The following is a 13261-nucleotide window of genomic DNA, read 5'->3' as shown; positions in this document are numbered from 1 at the left end:
CTCAGTGGAAGAACGAGACACAGTATTTTGTTTCTTAGACCGCCATGAGAGAAGAGAATCACCTAAGAGCACACAGAAACCGGTGACTGATTTTCTAGAATCTGGGCAACGTGCCCAATCGGAGTCTGAAAAACTGTGAAGCTTTAAGGCATTAGTACTGGAGAAGAACACACCGTGCGCAGGAAAAGCTTTTAGATACCGTAGAACACGAGTTGCAACCTGGTAATGAGCCAGAAAAGGATTAGCAACAAATTGGCTAAGGTGTTGCACAGCATAAGAAATGTTTGGGCAAGTGTTAGTGAGATACAAAAGGCGACCAATTAACTTCCTGTATGATGAAGGATCATCTAAGGGAATACCAGAAGTGGAAGTAAGCTTAGTACTGGGATCAAGAGGAGTAGAAACAGGTTTAGCTGCAAGAAAACTTGTGTCCTCAAGCAACTCCAAAACATATTTCCTTTGATTGAGAAATATCCCTGCAGTGGATCGAGCAATTTCGAGGCCAAGAAAATATCTAAGTTGGCCAAGATCTTTGATGCGAAATTTGTGATCCAAAAATTTCTTGACAGAAGCAATCTCAGGGAGGGAATTTCCTGTAAGAACTATGTCATCTACATAGACCAAAAGAGCAGTGAAGTGTTGTGCAATGTGTTTTGTGTAAAGTGAGTGATCAGTTTCAGATTGAGTGTATCCTAAAGTAAGTAATGCAGAAGAAAGTTTGGCTTGCCACTGTCTACTGGCTTGTTTCAAGCCATAGAGAGATTTTGTCAACTTGCATACCTTAGAAGGATTAGAATTACCATAGCCAGGAGGGAGGTCCATATATACTTCCTCATTGAGATCTCCATGGAGAAAAGCGTTGTTTACATCAAGCTGCTCCAAATGCCAATGTTTGATGGCAGCTATGGCTAGGAGAACTCTAACTGTAGTGATATTTGCAACAGGGGAGAAGGTATCAAAATAGTCCACACCTTCAAGTTGAGTGTAACCTTTAGCCACCAGCCGAGCTTTATATCTCTCTATGGAACCATCCGCAAGATATTTTACCTTGTACACCCATTTGCATCCAACTGGAACTTTACCTGCAGGAAGATCAACAAGAATCCAAGTTTGGTTGTTTTCAAGAGCAGTTATCTCAGCCTGCATAGCCTTTTTCCAGCAATCATGTTTGGAGGCTTGAAGGTATGTCTTTGGTTCAGGTATAGAAGAAATGGTGCAACAGAAATTTTTGTAAGTAGGGGAACAATTTTGGTATGAAAGAGAATTGGAGAGAGGATAAGGGATATTTGGAAGAGGTTGAGAGGTTGTAGTTAAAAGGTTGCAATGAAAGTCTTGAAGGTAAGAAGGAGGGTGTTTTGGCCTAGTAGATTTTCGGGTAGGTTGCACAGGGACAGTGGGACAATCAGACACAGCTGGACTGGGTGGGCCAGGGGATGTGTCATTGATAGGAGTGTCAGGAAGAGTGTTAGGGTCAAAGTCTATGAAAGTGGGGCTGCAAGTGGAAGGAAGGCTAGTGTCAGTAGGAGAGGGGCCAGCTGCAGAAGAGAGAGGAGTGACAATAGGGACAGGGAGATTAAGAGAAACATGAGAGAAATCTGCCTCAAGATTGGGTGTATTATCCAACAGACTAGGCATGGTTTCATGGACAAGAGGATTAACAGGCTTAAAGGGAAAAATACTTTCATAAAAAACAACATTTCTAGAAACAAACAATTCATGAGATAACATGTCATAAAGCAAATAACCTTTTGTGCCATATTTAAAGCCAAGAAATGTAGCCTTTCTAGCCCTAGGTTGGAACTTAGTTCTATGAGCTTGGAGTGTGGTTGCAAAATATAAGCAACCAAAAAATTTCAGATGTATTAAGACAGGAAAAGATTTGAAAAGAATTTCATAAGGAGATTTATTTTGAAGAAGTGGGCTAGGTATCATGTTTATTAAGTGCACAACATGTTTAATACAAAAGTTCCATAAGGTTGTAGGGACATTGGAATGAAAGGTGAGAGCCCTAGCCACATTTAGAATATGCTGGTGTTTGCGCTCAACCACCCCATTCTGTTGGGGTGTTTCTACACAGGATTTCTGATGTGCAATACCCTTGGATAGGAAAAACTGGCTTAAGGTAAGAAACTAAGAGCTATTATCTGATCAAAAACATTTTAAAGTAGTATTGAATTGGTTTTCTAAGGAAGCTACAAAATGAATAATGCTCTGTTTTGTTTCAGATTTAGTTTTTAGAAAAATGATCCATGTAAAACGAGAATAATCATCTACTAATGTAAGAAAATACTTGTGACCATGAATAGATTCAGTGGCAAAAGGGCCCCATAAATCAACATGGAGAATATCAAAAGGAGCATGAGTAAGAGTAACACTAGTAGGGAAGGGAAGCTTTTTCTGTTTAGCTAAATGACAAGAATCACAAGCTGTCATGGAATTTTTATTACAAGAAATGATGGGAAAGCTTTTAGCTAAAGTATGCATACATGAATCAGAGGCATGTCCTAGCCTAAAATGCCATATTTCAAAAGAATTTGAAGTAAGGGAATTACATTGAGGAAATTGAGTATGAGTATCTATGATATAAAGGCCTCTTTGCAGCTTAGCTGTACCAATCGTTTTCCTCGAAAGGTTCTGCAAAATATGACATATGGTGGAAGTAAAATTTAGAGTACAATTCATGTTATCAGTGAGTTTAGTTACATATATCAAATTGACATGAAAAGAGGGAATGAATAGAACATTGTGAAGGGTAAGGCTAGGAGTAACTACAACATTGCCAGAGATGGAAGCATCTATGTGAGAACCATTTGGCAGGGATATAGATATAGGCACGATAGTATGGTAAGAAGAAAAATTTGAAAGATCAGAGGTGATGTGATCTGTGGCTCCTGTGTCTAAAATCCAGAGGGAAGAATTCTTACCAATTGTCGTGGGAGTGTGAGAGTTCATGGCTAGAGGGGAAGTGGTGATGGAATTTGCAGCTGTTGCGGTTTTTGATTGCTGGAGTAAGGCTTTCAGACTCTAAAACTCCTCCTGAGTAAAACCAAACGAAGATCCTGAAGAAAAATCTGTAGATACCGAACCATTGGAAGTATTGTTGGCCTGAGATTGAGGAGCAGTGTTATGAACATTGGAAGTATTTTTGGAAGCATGTATCTACAGTATGGTTTGTTCGGCCGCAATGTGTGCAAATCCTATGAGCACCCTTTGCTGAAGAATAACCTCTACCCTTTGAAGGTTGTGATTGTTTGCCTTATGGAGTGCCAACATGAAGAGCTGTAACTTCAGTGTTTGTGGAATCAGTGGGTGAAGCATAGTCCAATTCTCGTTCTTGTTGAATGACGAGGGAGAAAGCTTTGTCAATGTGTGGCAAGGGTGTCATCATCATGATCTGAGACTTGGAGTGTGCAAAGCGTTCATTCAAGCCTTTCAAGAATCTGATAACATAGTCTTGTTCGCGATACGCTTTGGCAGAATCAACGGCACCACAAGAACAAGAAAAGGAGCAGGTACAACACGGAAGGGGACGATAATTCTCAAGTTCGTCCCAAAGCATCTTTAACTGCGTAAAGTATTCGGAAACATCGAGTGTACCTTGGCGGAAGCGATAGAGTTCTTCTTGGATATCTGAAATGCGAAAAACATCACCTTGCGAAAACCTAATTCGTAAATTCTTCCATACACCAGAAGCATAATCAATCCACAACACGGACTTCGCAATGGAATCGGAGATAGATCGTTGAATCCATGAGAGCACCATGGTGTTGCAACGAATCCATTGAGCGTACAGAGGATCGGTGATGAAAGGTTTGGGAAACGATCCATCGATGAACTTCTCCTTGTTCTTCGAGATCAACGCGATGTGCATCGAGCGAGACCAGGTGTGATAGTTCTTGTTGTCCAGTGGTGGAGCAACGAGAATCAAGGCTGGGCTTTCATTCGGATGAAGGTAAAAGGGATTTGTAGAGTTCGTCGCAAAATCAACATAGCTCTGGTGATCCATGGTAAATCAGAAAGAGAAAGATTGCAGAGAAAATCGATTGGAGAAGATGAGGGAAACAATCGATGGAAGAAACTGCAGAATCTTGAACGAGCAAGAAAAGGAAAAGGAACGGTCACCAGAGCTCAGTTGAGCTCTGATACCATGTTGATATCACAAGAAGAGAGAAAGAGTAAAGTAAAATTTCTCATTATTGCAGTAAAAAGTAATTACTGTTACATTGGATCCTTATATTTATATTAAGAGGCTAAGCTATAACTATGCAGCTAAAGTGTATACTTAAGTTAGCTAGCTAACTATACATATCATGTTGTTACAAAACAATATTATTCATTAAACATGTCTATTGAAATCAGGTGAAAAATTAAAATTAAAATTAATTTAAATGACATTAATGACTATTTTAAATTTTTCTTTCTAGAAAGATTCAATTTTTTAATCTTAAAATTGAGGTGTAAACTCTTACCTAAGAACTAAAACTTCAAATTAATCAAAACATAAGACTTTACATTTGAAATAGTGATATAATTATAAAACTCTTACAATTGTATTTGTATGTGAAATAAATATAATACTGTGTCACTTGTCAAGCGCTAACACTTATTTGAACTTTAAATAATATACTTAAATAACAAATATTTTTGTATTAAATAGTTTTTCGTGTGTCTAAATTATTTTTATTTAGAATTGTACTAAAATTCTCGTGTCAATAGCTGAAAATTGTGAAAAAAATAGGTTTGAGTAAATAAAAAGATGATTGTGGAAATATAAAAAATATAAAATAAAAGTAATAGCCCCCTCCTTTATATATCTGTGTGAAAAACATGTATGTAAAAAGATGATTGACACTTACGACAAAATTTAATCATGACTTTTTTATGATAATATGAAGGAAACCTTGTATAGTAGCTTATGATTCTTTTGTTTGATAAAAAAGTTTAAAATTTAAATATTGAAAGTGTTATTTCGTTTGTGACAAATTTGAATAAACAATAGTATGTAAAGTTAATTATAGCTTTTTCTGTTATTACTTTGTATGAATACAAATTAATTAAATAAAATAAAAATTAGGCAAAATCATTTTCCGCAGCCGGGAATCGAACCCGGAAATTCAACAGCAGAATTTAACCAAGTGTGCTACTGCAGATTGTATGCAAACGTTTCACAAACTACATTATTTATATAATGTTTTGTTAATATAATTAAATAGAATGACACCATAGAGTTAGAAATTATTAAATCTTAAAATTACCAATCAAATTAATTGTTTTTCTATGATTAGCACAACAATTTCAAATGTTCTGTGAGTGTTTTTAGTACGTTGCATAATACTACTCATCACTAAACTGAATAATGTTTTTAATTATTTAATATCTCTTACAAGTGATTGTTGTTGTAACATTTTCTATCTCACTCAATTGTTTAGACACTGCATAGACACTCCAAAGCAAATAAAATATTAAAAAAAAATAGATTTAATTAATTACTTTTTATATAATATAAAAATTTGAAAATGGCTTTTCTCATAATCGGAGATTGAAATCTCTTCATCACAAACACACTCTATGTAAAAAAAAAAAAATAGATTCTTAAGTTCAGATACACCTTTCAAATTTTAGAATATGGAAAAATCAGGCACAAAAATTAATTTAGCACTACCTTGCATGGCATTACTCTTTATGATCATAACACAAAAAAATCTTAAACCCTTCCAAAATCTCTTTGTGTTCTTAATTAAGACTTTTATTTGCAAACAATTCTAGTGCATTTTGACATCAAAAAGTGCAAAATCATTTAGAATTACAAATAATGTACAATTATATCATTCATCATCATATAAAAAATTGGTATATTTTGTGCAACATGAATATAGAGTCTGAAATTTGAAATCACTAGTGTAGGAAATATCTTTTACATCGGGCGAAAAGTACATTTTATATCGGGTCTGAGTCCGATGTAAATCCAAGCGATGTAGTAAATCAAAGATATTTTACATCGGAAAACAGCCCGATGTGAAAAATCCACATACCACATCGGTTGAATGTTAGGTCTGATGTGAAAAAAATCCATTTAAAGAAAATATATATTCAATTAATATTTAGCATCGGTTGCCTCAATGGCCCGATGTAATATATTGGTTTTAACATCGGTTGCCACAATGGCCCGATGTAATATATAGGTTTTAACATCGGTTTCCTCAATGGCCCAATGTAATATGTTTGCTATTTTTTAGTGAAATCAAGGCGTTTTTTTGTAAATTTTTTTGGTACCTAATTTTTCATATTTTTCTAACATCACACAGACCACATTTAGGTCGCTATTTTTCATATTTTTTTTTTCATCACACAGACCACAGTTAGGTCTCTATTTTCATATTTTTTAACCGGCAAAATACCCTTTTTCGTCCCTTAACTTTCACTCGGGGTCCATTTTGGTCCCACAATTTTTAAAAAGTTCACATAACTCCCTTATCTTTTAAAATGGTGCCACGTTTATCCTTCCGTTTGGTTCTGTTAGTTGTCTCATTATTTTATCATAAACGTGGCATTTTAAGAGTGTTGATGTGTCAAATACAGTATTATAGGGTTATTTTCTCATTTCCACTAAGTACCATTTTCCAGAATACTTCATTTCTCTTGTCCATAGAAGACGAAAAGCTCGAAGAAACTCTGAGTACCCTTCTCGTCTGTGCATTGCAATCTGAAGGAATAGCGAGGATTGACACCACTGAATCACAACAGGTATGTCATTTAGGGTTCGTATTTATGTTTCGTATCTAGGTTTCGTTTTTAGGGTTCTCTTTTAGGGTTCGTGTTTAGGGTCCGCTTTTAGGGTTCGTAAATCAGGGATTGTTAATTTAGGGTTTGTTTGTTCTGATTTAGGGTTATTAAAGCACGAATTTTATTTAGGGTTTGCTTTGCTTCAGGTGTAATGGACGAGTTTCTGAATTTAACCATTCACCATAGTGGTGGATTTGTTGATATTAACAATGGTCTGTATGAAGGAGGAGACGTTGCAAAGTTGAGAATAGATGTAGATACGTGGGGTTATTTTGAATTTGTTGGTGTTCTTAAGGAATTAGGTTATAGAGAGTTTGAGAGAATTTGGTACAGAGATCCTACTGAAGGCATGCTTGAATTAGTTGATGATAAAGGAGCCTTAGATATAGCTGATCTTTATAGGGTGCACTTAAAGGTTGACATATATATTCAACACACAGTAGCTCAGCCAGAATTTTCTGATATTCCTATTGAAGCAGAAGAGTTAATGTCAAAAATTAATGAGGAATTTGCTGGTCTGGATGAAGATAATGTTGTGAGGGCAGAAGATAATGTTGTGATGGCAGAAGATAATGTTGTGAGGGCAGAAGATAATGTTTTGATGGATGATGACAATGTTGTGAGGGATGAAGAGACTATTGTGAGTGAAGATTGCACTGCTGTGAGGGATGGAGAGAATATTGTGAGGGAAGATTGCACTACTGTGAGGGAAGATTGCACTACTGTGAGGGATGAAGAGACTATTGTGAGGGAAGAGGTACATACTGTGAGGGATGAGGACAATGTGGGTGAGGTGAATGATGGGTCTACTACTGATAGTGGAGATGATAGTGCTGATGAAAATTATGAGAGTGCTATGGAAGTGGGATTTGATGATTCATCTGATGGCTTTGATGATTTAGATGAAGAAGATTTGGATGATCTTCTTGAAGATCTAGAGGGGGAACAAAGCAAACAACAGTTGGATAAAGATGATTTGGAAGAGGAAATAGCAAATGATAGTGAGGAACTTGAAAGTGGCTGTGATAGTGAAGAAGGTGATGTTAAACATAAGAGTTACCCAATGTTTAATGTGAAGAAGGACATGGCAGATTATAAGTGGGAAGTAGGAGTGTACTTTAGGTCAAAGGATGACTTCAAGGAAGCTATAACATCATATGTTGTGCAAAGTGGAAGAAATATGAGGTTTACAAAGAATGACAAAGTGAGGGTGATGGTTAAATGCAAGGATGGATGTCAATGGGAAGCATATTGTGCTAAATTGCCAAATGAAGAAACATGGCAACTAAGGAAATTGGTTGACAAGCATGAGTGCAGTAGAGAGTATAATGTGAAAATGTTGACCACTAAATGGCTGAGCAAGAGAATTCAAAACTCTTTGAAAACCAATCCAAGGATGAAGATTAAGGACATAAAGGCAAAGGCTCAAAGGAAGTGGAATGTGGGTGTTAACAAGACTAAGGCTATAAGGGCAAGATTTAAGGCTAGAGACATGGTTGATGGATCTTTCTTAGGGGATTATATAAGGATTTATGATTATTGCCATAAGTTGCTAAGAGCTAACCCAGGGTCTACTATCAAGATTAATGTTGATCCAGTCCCAGATGGTAGTGAGGACCAAAGACCATATTTCAAAAGGCTGTATGTTTACTTTGCAGCATGTAAGGAGAGCTTTAAGTTATCTAGGCACATCATTGGTCTAGATGGTTGTTTCTTAAAGGGGTTGTGTGGTGGACAAATTCTAGCTGCAATAGGGAGAGATCCAAATGACCAGATGCTTCCAGTTGCATTTGCAGTTGTAGAAGGAGAAAACAGGGATAGCTGGACCTGGTTTTTGCAGTTGCTGATTGATGACCTAGGTGGTCAAGAAGAGTGTTTGACATACACATTCATCTCAGACCAGCAAAAGGTCATGGTTTATTTTGTTTGTGCAGAATTATGTCTTTAGTATCACATTACACTTTTTTATTGATGCATTATATTCTTATGTGAATTTTCAGGGTCTACTACCAGCAATGGATGAACTTTTGCCAGGTGTTGAACAAAGATTCTGTGTGAGGCACCTTTATAATAACTTCAGGAAGAAGTATCCTGGTAAAATGTTGAAAGATGCTATCTGGAAAGCTGCAAGGTCAACCTATGTACAAGCTTGGGAGAGAGAAATGAGGTCTATGAGACTTATTAGTGATGAGGCATATTTACATATGATGAAGACATCTCCAAGATTCTGGAGTAAATCACACTTTAAGGTAACTTGCTATTACTTGCTATTACTTGTTTGGTAAGATGTATATGTTTGATAATAAGAACCTGTTCATATGCTGTGTTTAGGTAACTAACAAATGTGATACTCTACTCAATAACATGTCTGAGGCATTCAATAGTGTGATCCTTGAGTCAAGGACCAAGCCTTTAGTAACAATGCTGGAAGAGATCGGGACCTATTTTATGGAGAGATGGGCTAAGAATAGGATGCGGTTTGAGAATTTACCTGATGATGTAGTGCTGCCAAACATTAGAAAACAAGTGGAGAAAACAAGTACCTACACCAACTCATGGATTGTAAGGTATAAACAAGTGTGATCTCTTGTATTTAATTAATTATGCATGAGCTGTAATGTGATTCTTGGTTATTCTATTGTGTAGGATGTCTGATGAACATATTTTTGAAGTTAAGCATGTGCAAGATCCAGCTGACATGTTCACTGTGAACTTGAAGGACCACATATGTTCATGTAGGAGGTGGGAGTTGTCTGGTTTGCCATGTGTTCATGCATTGTCATGTATGAAGAGTAGGAACTTTAGATTTGAAGATTTCATTCCAGAGTACTATAGGAAGAGTAGGTACATTGCTGTCTACAAACCAGTTATATATCCTGTGAATGGTTCTAACCTATGGGCAAGGACACAATACCCAGATGTGCATCCTCCTAAGTTCAGAAAAATGCCTGGCAGACCAAAGAAGAAGAGGAATCTTGAACAAGGAGAGCTTGATGGTACTGGCAGAAAACTTAGGAGGACAGGACTGATTGTGAAATGCAGTAGATGCAAAAAGTCAGGGCACAACAAAGCTACATGTAAGGTGACAGGGCCTGCACAGCCAACTACTCAACAAACATCACAACAAACTCCTCAAGGGCCTGCACAACCAAGTACTCAACAAACATCACAAGTAACAACTTCACAGCCAGCTACTCAACAAGTTAGTGCACAGCCAGCTACTCAACAAAGTCAACCAGCTTCTCAGACATCCAGAACAAGACAAAGTCCTGCAAAAAAGGCAACAACAAGCAAGGCAAAAAAGCTGGGTGTGAGAAGGCCACAGACTCCTTGGGTACCACCAGGACCAACCACAAGACTAGGTGCATCAAAAATTGGGCCAACAACTAGAAGGACAACACCAACAAAGAGAGCCTCATTCAAGAAGAATGTCTAGCACTTTAGATTTTATATTAGTTATTTAGCACTTTTGGAACTTATTAACAATTATGGTTTTATGTAATTTGTCTGGTAATTTGTCTGGTTTTATGCACTTTTGTAATGTTTGGAATCCTAACTGGTGTATTATAAGTACTCTGCAAGTCTAATGTATCTTTTGAACCTCTATGGCATGGCTTGTTTAATGTGATGCTCTGTTCTGGTTGCATTATAAGCATTTTGTTGTGATACTTTGTTTTCAAAATTACAACTCTAAACTGAACTGGTACATAATTCTGAACTGGTACATAATTGTACATAATTGATACATAACTGAACACAACATAATGCTTTCAATTTGTTCATAAAACTGGTACATAACTGGTTATAATTGGTTCATAAGACTGGTGCATAATTGATACACAATTGATACATAATTGAACACAACATAATGCTTTCAATTTGAAGATTAAACCTGGTACATAACTGGTTCATAAATCTGGTACACAATACTATTTCACTAACATAAAACCTAATCCTTAATAAAACAGGTTACAAACAAAATTATGATAATCATCAAGCTACAGCATTTTCCATATTTCATCATCTTCTTCAATTGACTCTGTATGTGATCAGTCTCTTTCTTTATTTCTTCAGTTGACAATCTAATTTTGACAAACTCCTCTTGTATGTGTTCAATATTCTTTCCAAGCTTATCCAACCTAACCATCATGATTTGCCCATTGTTTTCTTCAGATTCTTCGCAGAACCACTCGAAAAACCCACACCCGGGATGATCAGGCCCCTACATGTCACACACCCTCATGTTCAATTTCATAAATCTAATAAACCAACACTATAAACTAACACTCTGTGAAAAATAACGTACCTTAAAATGAGGACACCCCCAAAATTGTCTTCCAAAACTCTTAGTGGTCTTTGCCCTTCTTAGAATGGCCTTATCTCCACAGTAGCAAACTTGTTTCCATGGCAGTTCCGACTTCGTACCAAGCTGAGAGATGAAACTTTCATGGCTTCCTTGTAACATAGTTGACGAAGAAGTGGACGATTTCATTGTTCTGGATTTCAGGAAAACCCTAGCAGCCCGTAAATTATTCTCACGATGGTGTTTATTCAACAAACCCTAGCCCCCAAATTGATAAGAATTCGTTTTCCAGAAGTAACATTCCTTTTAATGAAGGAGAAGAAGATCCAGGTCATACGCCACGCTGGCAACTCTAAACAGACGTTTCAATGAAATAGACGGAAAGGATAAACCTGACACCATTTTAAAAGATAAGGGAGTTATGTGAACTTTTTAAAAATTGTGGGACCAAAATGGACCCCGAGTGAAAGTTAAGGGACGAAAAAGGGTATTTTGCCTTTTTAACCAGTAAAGAGTAATTTCATTGCACCAAATAGTTAAGATATATATATATATATATATATATATATATATATAGGGAGCATATCAAGTGAGAGTATTTTAAAATGAGAGATGAGAGGAATAAATATCAACCATTGGATTCATCAAGAGAGAGAAATTAATAGCCACATTAATGCATTAACCTTCTCTCTCTTGATGAATCCAATGGTTGATATTTATTCCTCTCATCTCTCATTTTAAAATGCTCTCACTTGATATGCTCCCTATATATATATATATATATATATATATATATATATATATATATATATATATATATATATATATATATATTCTTCAAAATCAACAATTGATTTACAAAAATTCCTCACAAATTATTCCTAACAAAATGGTATTGTCATAAAAGTTCTATTACTCAATTTTAACCCAAATAGAACCAAATTGACATCAAAATTATTTGGCTTTCTTATCTTCAAGACTCACCCAAATTTTTTTTATAGATAAACACTAAAATAACTTTTGTTAATATTGTTTTCTGATTTCGACAATCAACAATGCTAAAAAAATATCATTTCAAATGACTTACATGCTTTTTTTTCTTCTTTTTCGCACCAACTAATGTACTATCAAACCCCTCAGAAACTGCAATTGAAAAGCTAATTAGAATAATAATTCATTCATTCACAGACATAAAATAACAAGACTCAAACAATAACATCAAAAACAAAACTATTAATAAAACACAACAAAATAAATGATATTTCAATTTCAATACCCGACAGATTTTCTGTCTTCTCAGCCAATTTGTCTACCGAATCATCATCAATATCACAATGAACAATGCTAAAATTAAAAAGATATTGCATAAAAATATAAGAACCTTACCTCAAACACAGATTCAGCAAGTGAGCGACTAGAGAAATCAATTCAGCAAGAGAGGAATGGATTCAGCTTGAACGAGAACAAGGAGAAACGACGGAGGGGAAGAGTTATGGAGGTGTTCTTAGTGGAGAACAAAGGAGAAATAATGGAGGGGAAGTTCCGGCGGAGAAATAGAGGATAAACGATGGAAGGGAGGAGTACCAACGGCGAAACATAGTAAAAACAACGAAGGGGAGGAGTATCGGCGGTCTGAGACAGAAGGATATGGTAGAACAAACAGAGGAGATGAAGCGCGTTGCTGGGAATAAGAACGAATGCGACTCGTTTAGGGGTTTTGTGAAATTGTAGAAATTTCACATCGGTTGGTGGGATGGACCGATGTGAGGATCACATCTTACATCGGTTGGACATCAGGCCCGATGCAAGCGCCAACCTTTCACATCGGTTAGTACCAAGGCACTAAGGCCCGATGTAATGGCCATTTATAACAAAATTTTATTTATTTACAATTGAGGGCCACCGCGTGTTTTTTTTCATTTTATTAACAATTAAACCACTGTCTTTTTTTTTCATTTTATTTACAATACTGCTATTGTGTTATATATTTTTCATTTTTTCATATATTTTTTAACATCATTGGAAATAAATGTCTGATGTAAAATCTTTTGACAAATATTTTTCACATCATTGGAAATAAGTATTTGATATAAAATCTTTTAACCAAATGTCTTATTTGTAGTAGTGAATCAAGATTCTATAAGGTTTGTTCTGGATATTGAAATCCAAATTCAT

The sequence above is a fragment of the Vicia villosa genome, linkage group LG3 (assembly GCF_029867415.1).
Source record: "Vicia villosa cultivar HV-30 ecotype Madison, WI linkage group LG3, Vvil1.0, whole genome shotgun sequence".
Classification (NCBI taxonomy): domain Eukaryota; kingdom Viridiplantae; phylum Streptophyta; class Magnoliopsida; order Fabales; family Fabaceae; genus Vicia; species Vicia villosa.
Note: the sequence above shows the minus strand (reverse complement) of the source record.